Below are 19708 nucleotides of genomic sequence, written 5' to 3'. Positions count from 1 at the left end.
TGGCACTAAGGAAATATGTGGGCTATCAATAAAGACAACCACCTGTGGCAGACAACCCAAAGCATAGAAATTGCCCTTCACATTTGCAAAATCCTCATGTCGCAGAAACTGGATGAAGCTGTTGATGTGTAGCATCATTGACAAAAGAACTTCTTGTAGCATGCCACTGAAAGTTGGATGTGACATTCCACTAGATACTGCCACAGTGTACTGAAATGATCCTGTGGCCACAAAGTGAAGTACTGCCATGAGTTTAACAATTGGTGTAATAGATGTGGGATTTCTGTTGTGAGGCAGAAGATCTGGCTCCAGCTGATAACATAAATACAGTATAGTTTGTCTATTCAATCTGAACTTTTGACAATCTCCCGTTCTTCAGTGGAGGCAAGACCTGGAAATGAGTAGTACACTTGAGGCTGTCATCTCCTCACTCTCCCAGGATTCAAATGTCTGCATTGGAAGAAGTGTGAATATTTTTAAAATGTTACATATAAATACATTTTGATTATTAGCACAAATGTAATGCAGTGCTAAAAATATATTGTTTCACAACATATTTTAATCTGAATTAATATGTTTGGTCATTTTTACTTCACAAATGTCATGTTGTAGCTGTCAATATTTAAAAAATGAAAGATTGTGTAAAGATATTGGTCCCTAGTCACAAATGTAAACTGAGACAAAAGTCTAACTTCACGACTTTTGGTATTCACAAAGGGCATTTAGGAGTAGTAAAGTTAGGCTTTTGTCTCAGTTCAACTTAAGTTTTGGTCTTAAGTTTAACTAAGACTAAAACTGAGAAAAAAGTCTAAGGGCCAGATGTAGGTAAATTAAATTTTCCTTAATAGCGCTTTTTACCGCATTGCTATTAAGGACTCGCTAAATTGAATGCAGGTAGGAATCTCTAAAATATTAGTGATTCCTTAAAATTCCTTAACAACGAATAGCAAAGTGAGATTTGTTAATAAGGAATACCTACCCATTCATTCCTATGGGCTAGGAGGCCCATAGGAATGAATGGGAAGATATTCTCTATTTGCGATTCGGTATTAAAGAATCGCAAATAGCGGGAGCTATTTCAAGGATGCCAGGGCGTCAAAAGGACACTCTGTTGCACCCCTGAAAGGTGCATGTGTGCACATGTGGCACACATACATGTCCGAAGGGCATGAATGTGCACCACATGGCACTTTAAAAAAAGCAAAAAAGTACTTTTTTTATATGAAATTGCTAAGTACCACCAACTTGAAGTTGGTGGTAATTAGCCATTCCTTAAGCCTAAAGTGCACTTTCTTTTGTGTTACCTACATTGCATTTAAGGAATCGCAATTAGCGATTCCTTAAATGCAAGAGCAAAAAAAGGAATCGCAAATTTTGCGATTCCTTATTTAGCTAGTAGGTTTAAACTCGCCTACATTGCTCTCAGCCAAATACCGGTCGGTAACGCAGAAATTCCGCTAATTTCTGCGTTACCGCTCTGTATTTAGCCACCTACATCTGGCCCTTAATTTACTACTCATAAATGGCTTTTGTGAATATAGAAATTCATAAAGTTAGACTTTAATCTCAGTTTACCTTTGTGAATCGGGCCTTACATTTCTAATGTATTTTTTACACAATTTGTTTTTATATGTTGCCAAGCAACAAACCATCACTGGCGGTGTAAAACAACATCTTACAAATATTGCATTTAACCACAGTAATGCATTACATAAAAAAATGTTTTTAAATGCATGGGTGTCCTTCGAAGTTTGAATATGTAAACAAATTAGCCACCATTTTGACTGGTGGTGATGCACTTCACAGTCACAAAGACATTTGTACTTCTAAAATGGCACTGCCTGACTTCACCATCAGGATGTTTGCAAGTAGACGTCTGCAGTGAAAATTGACCATGTAGTGAGTGTTCAACTTTACGACAGACACAGACAAAGGGTGATGTGGAAACTAGGAAAATGTTTTTTGCTCAAAGTTGTTGATCAGTTCTATTCACGCAGCTACAATAAAACTTTCGAATATGTCTTTTCAGCATTATCTGGAGCAGGCAAAGGAGTTGTTGGCCATGAAGGCAGAGTAGCAGCTGGACACTGTGTCTCACCTTGTGATACTACTGACACTGAGGGACACAATGTCATGGAGGGTGAGGGGACTGGCATGCAGGGCTCCAGCTCAATATCATCTTTGGGGGACACCCAAAGCGATCAGAATCTTTTGGTAGCAGACACTACTGCTCCTGGTACACCTGCATCCTTGTATGCCACCCACATATCCATCTCCACCCTCTCTCTTGCTTCCATTCATTTGGCCAACCTCGCCTCCCCCCCAAAAGCACTGGGGTTTCCTTTGCCACAGGCACCTCATCCCCTTCCCCATCCCCCTGGATGCTCTGAGTAAGGAGGCTATTGACCTCCTCTGGAGAATCGATGTAGGCCAAACTGCACTCCTAAATACAAACCAGGGGCTTAGCTGCCCTATACAACAAATGATAGCATACCAGGAAGGCATTCATAATGGTATGTCTGGTCTACAGCGGTCTTTTCAAGGTCCAGCCTCCTCATTGGCTGCAGCCTTCCAACCAAAGCAACCATCACAACCTTGAGTCCCAACTCCTGTCCGTTCCCCATCCCAATTCCCTATTACCAGCTCTGTCCCAAGCAAACTCCCAACTTTTTATGCACACACACAAGCAGCACACACATTAATACAGAGACAGCAAAAAGCACAGGCACACACCCAAACAGACTGACATCACAATCAAATGCACCACCACAAGCACACCCACAGACACAACACTCACCCAACGCAGAGGAATGACAATCTCACTGTAGCTAACCTGCTGTTAAATGAACTCATTCCGTGGTTAGGATTCCCAGTTTCTCTGAAGTAAGACCGAGGAACCCATTTTAATAATGAGGTCCTTAGAATGCCATGTGTGGCTCTTCAAATGAAACAGAGATTACACTGTAGCTATTACCCCAAGGTTCAAATATTATGGAACAGATAAACGGGACGCTGAAGTCTAGATTAGCTAAAGTCTGTGCATCAACTTTATTGAAAAGGACAGATGCTTTACCACAGTTTTGATGAGTCTTTTTAGCGCCCCTGGCAGGAGAACAGAATAATCTCCACACAAAATCCACATTGGTTGTGCTTTGAGCCTGCCTGCTGAGCCTGCACATGAACTTGTAAAAATCACAAATGGCATGATACTCAATTACTGGAAACAATTAGCAGAAATGACACATTTCATTTCTCACCAGGTTGGAGCTGCCACTGCCAGTACACATCAGGAGCAGTACCATGACCATAACCAAGGAAATTGGGTTTTGGTGAAGAAGGGGCCTACCAGGTCATCTTGATTACCAATACTGTTCGTGTTGGTGTCAAATGGTGTCAAATGTGCTGAGATGCCTAATTGGGTGCATGCTTTGCAGGCCCAGAGAGGGAGGTGTCCTTATGAAAAAATAGTGTTCCTTAAGCAAAACCCAAGATCTACTGTACTCGTATGTTAATAAATACGAGAGGGAGGGTGAAGTACAGCAAAATCTCCCACTGGTCCAAGTTCCTAAAATCTTGCAAAGTGGTGTGGAAATATCTACTGAAGAAGAAGGATTGGGAGCTGAGAATAAAGGAACTGCTGAAGCATCACCAGAGCAATCAAATGATCCAGGTAACAGACGAGAGATGAAAAATACCCCAATGGAGATCAGAGTGGCCAAACATTAGGAGGCAATTGAGATCAAGTGTCAGTTAAACCTATTCCACAAACCATCATCGAAGTAACAGAATCTAGAGCAATCTTTAGATAAACCTTTTTTATCCAAATCCCCCGACAAGAACTTTTAGGATTCAGGCCCCCCATCATCAACATTTCTGGAATTTTGGAGTCAGTATCTTTGACAACCATTTTAACCTCTAGATGTTATCTGACGACAAATATTATTTACAACAGTGAGACAACATTAACAGTGTTTTGTAGATTTAAGATTTGTGAGTTGTAAATCTGGCCCAAAACCACAGAACTCATACAACATTCTTTGATGGGATATTATCTTTTGAGTGAAAACCACCACAAAGTCAGTGCATGCACCCCCTCTTTCAGAACCCATCTAGTACTCTGCAGCCCGATTCAGTAAACAAGCATAATGTTGGCAGTCAGCCACCTCATTCTCTGGGCAAGGTGTTTGCTCTCAAGATACAGCTCAGTCAAATGAAATTCCCATTGACATATATGTTTATTTTGTATTATTTTGTTTAAAAAAGTATAGAAGCCTTGGGCCCTGGTGCAAGAAATGAAAATTGCCTCCTTGACTAGAGCTGGGATAGGAATTCACAATAACTATCAGGGTTTAATGGGCCGGACCTGCATTAAGGGCCTAAATATGACTATGGCAGTCCATGAACAGCTATAGTGGTGGTGGCAGTCCGACCACCTCCACACTGCGGGACTACCCGCAGTATTATAAGTGTGGCGGTCAGCTGCCATTGAACCATTACTACTGCCATGCATCAAGGATCCTGTGGCGGTCTGTCAGCGGTTCGAGGCTAAAATATGCTGGTGGTGCTGCAGCGACACTGCCAAGCATTTTGAGTTGCCTCACTGCCACCTGTTTCAAGGTAGTTGCACCGCCATGAAAAGGGTGGCAATAAGGCAGCACATGGGGCATGACAGGGCCCCCTTGTGCCTCTGTACCGGATGTATGACAGTGCAACACGATCATTTTGATTGCAGTACTTTACATTGTGGTTTTTACAACGCAAGTTGTTACAACGACTTGCGTTGGAGGGCGCTGGATTGAGGATTAATATGATTTTCTATTCCAACTCCAGCCCACGTAACAGTAGGGAAGGTGTTGGAATAGAAAATCACACTATTCCTTAAGCAAGAGCGCCATCCAGCGCAAGTCGTAGTAATGACTTGCGTTGTAATGGCTGCGTGGTGAAGGTCGTTCGGTGTAAACACCGCGTTGTAAACGATTTTTCCCTCTGTACCTAGGGGTGCATGCACGGGGTCACATGTAGTGCCCTCCTGTAAAACTGCACCCACAGTTTCTGCACGGTGCAGCATGTATGCCAGAGCATGCAGGAAGGTGCATGTGATGCTCTGAAAGTGGCTGTCTCTCTGTTAAGCTCTTTAATAAACCTGACAGACAGCTGGTCTCAGACCACCACTGGACCGACTGCCAGACCAGGAGAAAACTCCTGATCTGGTGGGAGATCGAAACCACAGGTTTGGCAGTCCCACAGCGGAAGGTGCAACGTGGGACCACCAATCATAATAATAAGCTGTTGCATGCTGCTACTTGACAGCGCTATCACAAATTAACAGGAGCCGTGCAAAACTGCAACAGATGTCCTAAAAATGCCTTGGTATTAAGGGAAATACTATGACAAATGGTAAAATGTAATTTTGCCTAAGGTTCTCAAACTGCCAGAATGACAGCAGATTTGCTGAATCTTAACTGCTGTTGGATAAAATGCTGGGGCTTGCAGAGAAAAGACTCTCAACTGGGGTCTCTTGATAGCAAAGTGCAAGGACACTAGGTCATCAACATTTGCACACCGCATTTATGCTCTGTGTAAGACCTCATAGCGCTCTATTTTTTTTACTTATTTTCATTTAATCATTCCTTTCTGGTTATCAGGGTGTTGCTCTGCCTTTTAGAAAGTGTCCTTGATTAACAGAGGTGACTCCAGAATTTAACATCTAGATGTGACCCATAATTTATACAATTGGGGTGACTCTGGGGCTGCAATCCGAAAGGACCAACTCAGGGTTACGTTTACGGACATTACATTCTGATTCACTAATTTTCCTTTCCCTTTTGTTGGTGTTAAAACCCACCCACGTTTTCTCTAACTTTCACTGATTCAAATGCATGAACAGCCTGTGTGACTGTTGCATGTTCTATGTTTGTGTGTTTATGTGTGAAAGAATGTCTGCTTGTCTCAGGGTGTGAACGCCTTTTAAGTGAGAATGTGTGTACGAGTGTCATGCTGTGAGGCAAAACGGATATTATGTTTGGCAGTGTAAAAAAACTCAAAATAAATAAGGAAATTGGCCTACAGAAAAATGTCAAAACATGCATTTGAGTAGCTTTAAATGTCTATCCAGCAGAGTGATGAACCAATGTAAAAGGTACCAGCGAGGACCAGTCGTGACCAATGCAGGTAAGAGCTGTGGGATGGGTGGGGACAGGGTAGGCAAAGGTTGACAGATGATGAAGGGGGAAAACAAAATGTTTAAAAAAGGAAAACACTTACCTTAAGGTTGCCGCAAAGCTGAATCAGCGATGTGGCTTACACAAGGTAAGCGGTCTTCTTTTTGTGAAATTTGATTTTCTGTCATCTGTCGACCTCCCCAACCGCCCCACCGTTCTTATCTGCACCCACTGTGACTGGCAACGATGCCAAAGGCACCAGCAAGGAAGATGACAGACAGGGTTAGAAGCACCACTCTCCCTGAAAAGCAGTATATGTTTTCAAGTTTAATTTTTTATGAAAGTATCATTCAGTGCCATTACCTGCCTCTATGCTGCTGTCTCGGATTGGAGGAACATCAGAGTTATTGCTTCTACTTAGTGATGGGTTAGAGTTGGACGTGGCCCTTTTTGCAGGGTTTTTTCCAAGAATTTTACCTTCCTCCCCTTAAAGTCTGACCTTTTTTTTGCTTTGGGACTCTGGCCACCTTACCAATTCCAATCAACACCAAAGTGCATGTCCTCTCTCCTCTAAGCATGATATGACTGGTTTAGACCTGTTTGGCATATTTTATGTAAATGGAAGTCCCTTGGAAAGTGGTATCCCATTTACCCCGGGCTTGTAAATTAAATGCTAGTAGTGGACCTGGAGCACTGCTCCTGCCACTTACAGACGTAGCCTTTCAACCATGTCTCCGGCATGCCACTGCAGGGTCTGCGTATACAGTTTACTGCCCCTTTTACTTGCCATTTAAAACTATTTGTCAAGATTTAAACTTTCTCTTTATTACACATAGGTCACCCCACAGCTAGACCCTATGTAGCCCTATGGGCAGGGTGCTGTGCAAGTAAAAGGTAGGACATATGCATTTATTGTGTGGCTTCTCCTGGTAGTGAGAAACAGCATATTTTTGTTTCTCTCTGCTGTGAGGCCTACTCCTCTCATAGGCTAGCGTTAGCATTTCCCTTATATACTTTTAAGTGGTAATTCAGATCAAAAAGGGATAGCATTGCCATGCTTGGTATGTTTTGAATAATGGTGATATATCCTGCTTACTGGCGTAGATGGATTTTACATTACTATCTTAAAAATGACACTTTTAGAAAGTGGGCATTTCTCTGTGTTTATGACTCTTTGTGCTTTGCAGCCTGACTCCAATCCACATCTGGGCCTGGGTGACAGCAACACGTTGCACATACTTTCCAGACAGCCATCACACATGAAGGCCAGGGTGTGAAAGGGATTACATCTGGATTCATCTACATACTGATGGCCTCCCTAGGCTTGGAGAGGGCGTTCACACTTAACAATTGTATAGGCTGTGTCCTGCCCTCACACAGAGGGCTGATTTAACCCCTACTGACATCTGTAGCCCAGGCTAGGCTGAAAGGGATTGTTGTGCACTTCTAAAGGTTCCTGTTGAAGTTCCACCTTTAACAAAGACATTTTTGAGTATAAGTACAGGGGCTCTGACCCCATGAATTTAGACATTGGGACTTGTAACCAGATGCTGCTGGCTCTACATGCTGCACATTACCAGAGAACTGCTGTGCTGCCAGGAGATACCGCCATTGGGACTATCTGCTTTGCTGTGTTGGCTTACTGCCTGCTGGGCTGCAGAAGGGACTACCATCTTGCATCTACTCGGATTGTGCTGGCATGCCTGCCATATTTCCTTCTATTTGATCTCCATGCTCTGCAGGGGTTTTTGGATTTTCCCCATTTATACCACCTCAGGGTCATCAAAGGGTGGCACCATGAGCACCTCTGCCACAACACATTATCACCAGACACCCACAGCAGTGTGCTCTAATATTATTGAGGACATTCTTGGAGGGGTTGATGTCGAATAGAACAGGTTGCGCTCTATGTCCTGGTGGTATGGCATGCCTTGGGCTTTCAGTGCCTTGGGAGAGGGTCTGATGCACTGTCACTACCTTGCCCACCAAACATGTTGCTTTGTTGCTAGGGGTGGGCCACGCTTAGAGGCCCAACCACCTGTCCAAGTCCACAGACCAGTGTTCTGGCTCTCCTGCCAACTAAAGGGTAAGTGAGCCTCAGGGTGAAAGCCACATTGCCGTCCCATATTCCCTTCACAGGAGGCACTGCACTCTCTGATCAGAGGGGATGTGACCCAGTGGCCACGGAGGGCTCCAGGCTTACCTATGCCGATGGAGTGCAACTTTCCACTTGACTTGGGGCAGGTGCTCCTGTGTCCCACATGGGATCCCTAATTACTGTATAATGTATAATAGAAGTGCAGGTAAGTCACACCCTATGTTCTTATGGTGATATCTTTGCCTTATATATAAAAGAAAAACCTAACATATATTCAAAAATAAAAACTGACCAATGAAAACACTAAAAATATAAATTAACCAATAGCAAACTAATTACTAACTTCAAACCACTATATAAACATTTACACACTAATCACAAACCACCTGAAGAAAAAAACAACAGGAGAAAATACATTGGATAAATTTGACTACACCTACAAGAACATCAAGATTGTACCTAAAATTCTATGGATTAAAAGTAAGTAACTAAAATAAACTAAATAAAAGTAATTGCTAAAATGTGAGAAATTACAAACATGATCAAATTACTAATGCATATCTACTTTTTATTTTCTCCTACCACTACAGAATACTTTACTAACAAAAAACAGAGAACAGAATTCTGAAAACTAAGATACAACTAACAAAGTAAGTATGTTTAAACATTAAGCTAACTGCTAAAATGTTAAACATTACAAACATGTTCAAATTACTAATACATATCTACTTTTTTTCTCCTACCACTACAGAATACTCTACTGACAAAGAACAGAGAACAGAATTCAGAAAACCAAGATACAACTAACAAAGTAAGTATATTCTAACATTATCTCAAAAACATAAAATACGTTTAAGCTAAATGTATCGAAAAAACTGTCATTGCAACCTAAAAAAAAACTCTGAACAATGAACACATTTTTTTCCTAACAGATCAAGAAAACGCAGAAAATAAAGCCCACAACTAAACAGTCAAGCACATAAAAATTAAAGACAGAATTTCTAAGAATGTAAGTATATACTATAGAAATGTTTTTTAAAATAACTTAAAATACATACATTATTTTTGAATAACTACGAAATATATTTCTTGTAGAATAACAAACAACAGAATGAGTGAAGGAGCTGAATTTGTTACCAGCCAGAAAGGAAAACTATTACTCTGCTACATGGGTTACACTTATACCCAAGAAAAACAATTTGGGATGAAAGTTAATTGGAAATGTTGCAAATATTACTCCAACAAATGTTACGGAAGGGCAACAACTAGAGAAGAACAGTACTTTATACTAGGAAACACAACCACCCACCAAACGTAACAGAAATAGAAGTTAGAACAGCATTGGAAAACATAAAAGAGGCAAGCACAGGTTCCCAAAATGCAACAAGCGCCATCTTAAAAGAAGAAATTCCCAAAATACCTAAAACAGTGACTACTCAGATGCCAAATATTATTTCCCTAAAAAGAACAATAGCCCGAACAAAAAGAACAACTACTACTACCACTCCACCTCCTAGAACATATAGCAATATACATTTAAATCCTAACCAAACTATAACTTTAAACAAACGACCATTTGTCATTTACGACAATGAAAGCAATGATAAGAGACTCATAATTTTTGGCACAAATATAAACCTCATAAAACTTCAACAAAGCAATATTGGATGATGGATGAGACTTTCAACATCTGTCCCAAACCTTTTTTCCAATTATATACAATACATGGCCTATATCAAAACTGCAACATACCTCTACTTTATGCACTACTACCAAATAAAACTAATGACTACTCCCCTGAAAAAATAATACTTGATTTTGAACAAGCAATGCTTTCAAGTGTTTTAAAAATACACCCCCAGAAGTGTGGCTCACCGGTTAGAGGCGGCAGACCTAGAAGCAGAGGTCAGCCCGGGACCAGGGTTTAATTCCCGACGCAGCAGGGTACGGAACTAATGTCAGCGGGCTCGATAAATCTCGCCTCGGTGCCTCTCTAACCATGGGTCCCACGCTGCAACTCTGGGCAATAGCTTGCTTAATCTCCACAACCGCCCCCTCGCTGATGGGGATGCCTGGCTTCACCTTGGGGATGCCCAACAGGGACCATCTCACAGGGAAAGCCAGGACGGGTTCCCCAGCGGCACACAGTGCCAAGAAACCCTGGGGTGAACGTGCGCTCTACAAATTCATACTAACATAGCATAACATAACATACTTGTATTCAAGGCTGTCAGTATCATTTTAACCAGTGTCTATGGAGACATTTACAAAAAACAACTTTAAGTATAGAATATTCAACAAACTCATCTTTTGCATATCAAATAAAAAAACTCACAGCACTGGTTTACGTTCCAGAAACAGACGTAGTAGAACACTACAACCATTTAATTGATAGCACCTATTATAAACAAAATGAAGCTAAATTAAGTCAACTTTTAGACTACTTTGAAGATACCTGGGTAGGCAGATTCCACAGATCTGGCCACAGAATAAATCCTAAATTCCTAATACCCTGGTGGAACGTTTACCGAAGCACCTTGAATGGTGAATCAAAAACAAACAACGCTGTTGAAGGCTGGCACAATGCCTTCCTACAATCAACTGGCCGAACTAAACAAAGTTTAGAAACATTTATAAAATGCCTACAAAAAGAACAAAGCTATCAAGAGTTCAGAATGGAACAATCCATTACTGAACTAACTCCAAAAACATCTAAACAAACCAAACAAATGCGCAAATACCTAGAATAACAAGTAAAGTTGTACCCTAGCACAAAAGGCATTGAATACCTCAACAGAATAGCCAAAACACTACTCTAAATTACTGTGAAGAACAAACCAGTCCTAAAAAATGAAACCAATACAATATAAATATAAATAATATATTTTATTTTTAAAAAAATATTGTGTGCAATATATGTAAAATGTTATTAAATATATATAGACACATTAATTACATTTTAAATAAATAAAACATAACAATTATAATAATAACATTACCCACCCACAATAAATAAAATTAAAAAAACTTACCAAGCATGTTCCAAGTGCTGTAAAATCCATCTTCACCAAAACAATCCAGTTAGGAAAAAGTTTGCCCAAAAAAATGAAAAATACAACTGTCCCAAAACTGAATAATCCATTTAAACGAATATCCTTCAAATAACCATAAAAAAACCTGAAAATTTGTAAAATATAGAATAAACGCTCCAGGAAACCCGAAAACTTTAAAGAAGTGTTCAAAATCCATTCGTTAATAAAAACTAACAAACACTTCTTTAAAAAAAAAAACTGCTTCTGATATCACGAACACCTGCAACAAAAATATATTAAACATACATTCCCACCCACATAAAACAACACATAAACACCTACTACCATTACTAGTAACATATTTCACCTAAATATACATTTAACATCGAAATACTAACTATACAAACAAGCCTAGAACAAGCTAAAAATACGTACATCCACCATACGTAAATACAGCATATCAAACAGTTTAATATAACTAATTTACTTCTAACAACACTAAATAGTACCACACTACCATCAAAATTACTTTAAAACACACTTAAAACATATAAAACAAACCTTACCTTTAGCGACGTGAAGTGTCTCCCAACCGCGAGCTAGTCTTCATCCAGTTGACACAAAATGACCTAAAGCGGTTACAAAATAAAAGACCCAAAACTAATAAAATAGATTAACCTAAGAAACATATTATTACATTTTTTAAATATTCCTTTATTAAATTAAAAATAAATACTATGTTAAAAAATTCTGTATTTGTTATTTTTATTAAAATACTTAACAAAATGTCTATATTTTGTAAAATTATAAAAACAAATATTATAAAATACATAATATTTATTATTATAATTATTAAAACATGGAAAAATTGTTCAAAAATCAGTTAACCACATTTTGAATTTGTATATGAATATACCTGTGTTAAAATATTTTTTTCATTTCAATATATTGTTTAAAAATTAATATTAATATTTCAATATTAATATCAATTTAAAAACTATATGTACAACCAACATGTATAACAATATAAAAATGTTATATATTATGTGAAAAAATTGTATTTTTTTTAATCACTTTAAACCATACTCACATCTGTATTAAAAAAAATGTTTTACTAAAATGTACACTTTCAAAGAAATATAAAAATGTAAATTGAACATGACATTTTTTGTCAAATATATGTAACAAAATTAATTAGTATGAAATAAAAATGTAATACTAATGTTTCCTGTAATTTTTTTTCATGTTATTAAAAAAATAAAAGATTCCAACTACACAAAAATTGTATACATTTATTTATAGTCATTAATAATTTACTATTCCCACTCCATCCTACATTAAATTGAGGGAGGTGCCGGACACTAATTAAATCAAATGTACTATTCCCACTCCAGTCTACATTAAATTGGGGTAGGTGCTGGACAGTAATTAATTATAATTTACTATTCCCACTCCAGTCTACATTAAATTGTGGTAGGTACTGGACACTAATTGAATATAATTTACTATTCCCACTTCAGTCTACATTAAATAGGGGTAGGTGCTGGACACTAATTAATTATAATTTACTATTCCCATTCCAGTCTACATTAAATTGGGGTAGGTGCTGGACACTAATTAATTATAATTTACTATTCCCACTCCAGTCTATATTAAATTGTGGTAGGTGCTGGACACTAAATGAAATATAATTTACTATTCCCACTCCAGTCTACATTAAATTGGGGTAGGTGCTGGACAATAAATTAAAATTATGTACTATTCCCACTCCAGTCTACATTAAATTGGGGTAGGTGCTGGGCACTAATTAATTATAAATTACTGTTCCCACTCCAGTCTACATTAAATTGGGGTAAGTGATGGACACTAATTAATTATAATGTACTATTCCCACTCCAGTCTACATTAAATTGTGGTATTTACTGGACACTATTTAAATATAATGTACTATTCCCACTCCAGTCTACATTAAATTGGGGTCGGTGCTGGAAACTAATTAATTATAATTTACTATTCCAACTCCAGTCTACATTAAATTGTGGTAGGTGCTGGACACTAATTAATTATAATTTACTATTCCCACTCCAGTCTACATTAAATTGTGGTAGGTGATGGACACTAATTAAATATAATTTACTATTTCCCCTCCAGTCTACATTAAATTGGGGTAGGTGCTGGACACTAAATTAAAACTATTTACTATTCCCACTCCAGTCTACATTAAATTGGGGTAGGTGCTGGACACTAATTAATTATAAATTACTATTCCAACTGCAGTCTACATTAAATTAGGGTAAGTGCTGGACACTAATTAATTATAATTTACTATTCCCACCCCAGTCTACATTAAATTGTGGTAGGTGCTGGACACTATTAAAATATAATGTACTATTCCCACTCCAGTCTACATTAAATTGGGGTAGGTGCTGGACACTAATTAATTATAATTGACTATTCCCACTCCAGTTTACATTAAATTGTGGTAGGTGCTGGACACTAATAACATATAATGTACTATTCCCACTCCAGTCTACATTAAATAGGGGTAGGTCCTGGACACTAATTAATTATAATATACTATTCCCACTCCAGTCTACATTAAATTGTGGTAGGTGCTGGACACTAATTAATTAGAATGTACTATTCCCACTCCAGTCTGCATTAATTTGTGGTAGGTGCTGGACACCAATTAAATATAATTTACTATTCCCGCTCCAGTCTACATTAAATTGGGGTAGGTGCTGGACACTAAATTAAAATTATTTACTATTCCCACTCCAGTCTACAATAAATTGGGGTAGGTGCTGGACAATAATTAATTATAAATTACTATTCCCACTCCAGTCCACATTAAATGGGGGTAAGTGCTGGACACTAATTAATTATATTTTACTATTACAACTCCAGTCTACATTAAATTGGGGTATGTGCTGGACACTAATTTAAAATTATTTACTATTCCCACTCCAATCTACATTAAATTGAGGTAGGTGCTGGACACTAATTAATTATAAATTACTATTCCCACTCCAATCTACATTAAATTGGGGTAAGTGCTAGACACTAATTAGTTATAATTTACTATTCCCACTCCAGTCTACATTAAATTGTGGTAGGTGCTGGACACTATTTAAATATAGTTTACTATTCCCACTCCAGCCTACATTAAATTGAGGTAGGTGCTGGACACTAATTAATTATAATGTAATATTCCTACTCCAGTCTACATTACATTGGGGTAGGTGCTGGACAATAATTAATTATAATTTCTTATTCCCACTCCAATCTACATTAAATTGTGGTAGATGCTGGACACTAATTAAATATAATTTACTATTCCCACTCCAGTCTACATGAAATTTGAGTAGTAGCTGTAAACCAATAAAATATTTGTAATACATCAAACAAAATGTAGACAAAAGAAATTAAATAATATAGTAATATCATATGTTTTTTCTAAACATAATTATTATTTTAAATGTTTTAAATACATGCAAAAAAAAAATTTAAATGTACAAAAATATGAATGGTGAATTACATTTAAAAAAAATTGAAAAAAACTTTATATTTTAATAAAATATTTTGTTTTAATTTATTTTCTAATTTTTGTTATTTTTTTTATTTTTTTTATAAATAGTTCTTGATTTTTATTTTGTTTTAAAGCGCTCCCCACCATTATCCCCTATAAACCCAACATCCCACTACTAAATAATATTTTTTTTATTTTTTTTAATTTTTTTTTTAACATTTTTTAAATACATACCTTTAAAATGTTACATTTAAAAAACACTCCCCGTCCTTATCCCCTAAAATCCCAACATCCCACTACTAATTTTTGTTTTAATTTAATTTTAAATTTTTCTCAATTTTCAAAATGTTTTAACAAATATGAATTCAAATTTTTAAATTTTTGAAACACTCCCCACCCTTACCCCTATAAACCCAATATCCCGCTACTAAATATTTTTATTTATTTATTTATTTTTACATTTTTTTAAATGTTAAATTTTTTTAACAAATATTACTTCTAATATTTAAAATTTTAAAACACTCCCCACCCTTATCCCCTATAAACCCAACCTCCCGCTCCTAAAATTATATATTATTTTTTAAAAAATATGTAAAAATAAAATTTTTATAACACATTGAAATTACTAATTATTAATAAACACTAAAAATTTCTAAAAAATAAACAATGTTTACTAATAATTACTATATATCGATATTTTGATACAAAGAAATTTTGCCTTACTATATTTTTGCATCCAATATAAAATTACACATACTTAAAATGATATTTTTGTACCCGATATTTTATGATTCGATATACTTTACCATCGATATAAAAACTTCGATATTCTGTCACATTGATATTAAAAATTCGATATTATGTCTGCTTACCGTATAATATACTATATATTTTCATATGATCGTGTGTGAAGTATGTCTTGTGGTGTGTTCATTGTGTTTGTGTGTGTGTGTAGTGCAAAAGCTTTACACATTGTCTTTGATGATAAGCCTTACTACTCTGCGCCAGGCTAGCAGAGGGTGAGCACAGGTTATCTTTGGTGTGTAACTTACTTGCCCTGACTAGAGTGGTGGGTTCTGCTTGGCTTAGGAGCATACCCTAGCCAACTAGCCATTTCTAACAGTTACTATGACTGTTGCCTCCAATCAGAGAGAGCCCTGTTTGTTATGGACACAATCCTGGAGAAGAAACAGAAGTAAATAGACTTCAGATGTTGGAATGGACAGTGTAATGGGGAAATCTTTCTGTGGAGCTCGTACCCTTCCAAAGGTGTTTCTAAACCCCTCACCAGGGTGCATGCCATAACAGTTTGAATACCTCTGCTCTAGAGGTATATGAGAAACGGAAGAAGATCAACAGACACCAAGCAGATCCAAAAGAGTTAGAGTACCTTATCACAGGTATTCTACTTCTGAATAGCCTTATTATTCAGAAAATGTGCCAAATGAATCAGGTCAAAATCCTAATGAACTGAGATCAGGGACATTTGAACCTCCATGATATGCCACACTAAAACAGCATTGATTAAATACAATTTCTGAAGCAGATATTACAATCAAGAACTTGACAAGCACTATTTAGTGAATTCAAAATTTAGTTAACTGAGATGAAAAATGAAGAATTGTGTTTAAAGCAGAAAAATAAAAGACTGAAATAAATTAAATTGACAATAAACAATTGACAAACGTGAATGAAAAGAAGAATTCCCTAGTGCCAAGTTTGCAGTTGAAGAGCAGGGATAACACATTTAGAGAAAGATCGAGATGGGCTGGGGATTTCCCACAAAGAGTTTTGCATATAGGAAGGATGAAATAACTACAAGTTGATCGTTGTAGGTTTTGCTCATTTGCACTAGTAGAAGTCAGCACAGAATATTAAATCTGCCTGCTGCTATAATCTACTCACGTCTGACTTTAGATAAATATGTGCATTCTTACCAAAGCTAAGTGTAGAATAGTTATTATTGTGACACTAATAGTTGTTTTATTAGCGATTATAGTCCTTTTAGTTGCAATGAGTAATACACCAGAGATAGAAAACTTAGATCTACACCTGCACCTACAACACCTACACACATATAAAATTAGATTAAATTAAAAGTAGATTATTCAAAAGAATATTTTTTGACTAATGTTTACTCTAGATTAGTTCTGGAACACACTCAATCTTTAGAGACTAGGGTTTGTTATGTCTGTGCACACCTACCTTCTTCAGTTGAAGAAAAAGTGAGGTATCATCATATCCCACTTTCATATGCAATTACGTATAGTATATCATTTAGCTTATTTTATAAACAGGAACATTTTGAATATTATCTTTCCAAATTAGACTGGATCCTGTCCAAACTTTAGGGCCCATTAGGATAGCGGGCGAAAAACCACCCCGACCGCCGTGGATGCGAAAAAACTCCGCCCGACAGGACAGCGGAAATACCGTCCACAAAATTAGGATGAACCGCCACAAAAGACCGCCCGCGGCGATAGCGGGCCAAGCAAATCCACCCGACGCGGGCGGAGACGACAAAAATTGGACCACGGCGGACGGATAAGCAGCAGAAAAGGCACATCCCATCGCATGGAAAGTGGACACACCGCACGGTAAATTACGATATCCCCGAGGGTGTCGCGGTCGGAAACGCCGACAACGACCGGCGCGGTCGCACCCAGGAGTGAATGGGAGAAATGGCGCACAAGCAGCAGCAAAGCCACCGCTGCGGACAAACATGAAAAATATGCCGGTGGATGTGAATACACCTCAGTGATGCCAAAATCCCATGAACAAAGTAGCACTGCCCCCAAATATACAACACATTCACATACACATAAATATGATTTAGTAAACTCAAAGACAAAACCACAGAACTACTCCCACAACACACCTGACAACCTTATTCCAATTGGACACACCCACACAGCTGAGTACAAAGCCACCACCCTTCACTGACCACAATCCTTAGCATCACTCCAGATCAGAAGGCCATACACCACACCTGACAGGAGAGACCATAGAGCTAAGCACACACACACCCACCACCACCACCATCATCACTACCATCACACCATCACAAACAAACCCCATCACACAACTCACCTCACACATCCCCACAACAACCCTGCACCCACAAACACCTCAACCCCCACACACCATGACAGCACCAAAAATGCCCTAATTCACCGAGAGTGAGTGGACAGTCATGGTCAATGAGATTGTGAGAGTAGAGCCACAACTATTTGGTAGCCTGGTCCAAAAGACATCATTAGCCACCAGGACACAAATGTGGGAAAGGATAGTCCAAAGGGTGAATGCACTAGGGGCCACCCCAAGATCCAAGAAGGAGATCCAGAAGCGGTGGCATGATCTGAAGAGGGTTGTCAAGGAGAGGAGAAGCAAGAACTGGACGCTGGCTAACCAGACTGGCAGTGGCCCTTACATCCCACCGAAGACCTTTACACCATGGGAGGAGAAGGTGCTTGCCATACTGCTACCTGAGAGTCTCACAGGAGTAGCCGGGGGAGCGGAGGCTGGTAAGTACATACAAATGACAACCATCACAATGCAATTCCTACCTTGCAATAGACAAACACCATTACACTGTCCAGCCCCACCCAACATGTAGCCAGCCATCCTGCTGAGGAGGCCTGTATGGGGGAGGGAGGGCTGTACAACAACTGCCACGATTCCCCCTGGCCCCCACCCTAGCAGCATGGAGGCCTCCCCCACCCAGGAGCATGTCTCAGCCATTGCACAGTGTAATAAACAGACTTACAGGTTGGTAGCCATCTTCACTGAGAGGGTGTGGGAGGGAGGGAGGGAGAGAGGCCTGCACTACAACTGCCACCATTCCCCCTGGCCCCCACCCCAGCAGCATGGTGGCCTCCCCCACCCAGGAGCATGTCTCAGCCATTGCACAGTGTAACATACAGACTTACAGGTTGGTAGCCATCTTCACTGAGAGGGTGTGGGAGGGAGGGAGGGAGGGAGGCTTGCACTACAACTACCACCATTCCCCCTGGCCCCCACCCCAGCAGCATGGAGGCCTCCCCCACCCAGGAGCATGTCTCAGCCATTGCAGAGTGTAACAAACAGACTTACAGGTTAGTAGCCATCTTCACTGAGAGGGTGTGGGAGGGAGGGAGGGAAGGAGGCCTGCACTACGACTCCCACCATTCCCCCTGGCCCCCACCCCAGCAGCATGGAGGCCTCCCCCACCCAGGAGCATGTCTCAGCCATTGCACAGTGTAACAAACAGACTTACAGGTTGGTAGCCATCTTCCTGAGAGGGTGTGGGAGGGAGGGAGGGAGGCCTGCACTACAACTGCCACCATTCGCCCTGGCCCCCACCCCAGCAGCATGGAGGCCTCCCCCACCCAGGAGCATGTCTCAGCCATTGCAGAGTGTAACAAACAGACTTACAGGTTGGTAGCCATCTTCACTGAGAGGGTGTGGGAGGGAGGGCTGCACTACATCTCCCACCATTCCCCCTGGCCCTCACCCCAGCAGCATGGAGGCCTCCCCCACCCAGGAGCATGTCTCAGCCATTGCACAGTGTAACAAACAGACTTACAGGTTGGTAGCCATCTTCCTGAGAGGGTGTGGGAGGGAGGGAGGGAGGCCTGCACTACAACTGCCACCATTCCCCCTGGCCCCCACCCCAGCAGGATGGAGGCCTCTCCCACCCAGGAGCATGTCTCAGCCATTGCAGAGTGTAACAAACAGACTTACAGGTTGGTAGCCATCTTCACTGAGAGGGTGTGGGAGGGAGGCCTGCACTACAACTGCCACCATTCCCCCTGGCCCCCACCCCAGGAGCATGCAGGCCTCCCCCACCCAGGAGCATGTCTCAGCCATTGCAGAGTGTAACAAACAGACGTACAGGTTGGTAGCCATC

The sequence above is a fragment of the Lissotriton vulgaris genome, chromosome 8, assembly GCF_964263255.1.
Source record: "Lissotriton vulgaris chromosome 8, aLisVul1.2, whole genome shotgun sequence".
NCBI classification, from domain to species: Eukaryota; Metazoa; Chordata; class Amphibia; order Caudata; family Salamandridae; genus Lissotriton; species Lissotriton vulgaris.
Note: the sequence above shows the minus strand (reverse complement) of the source record.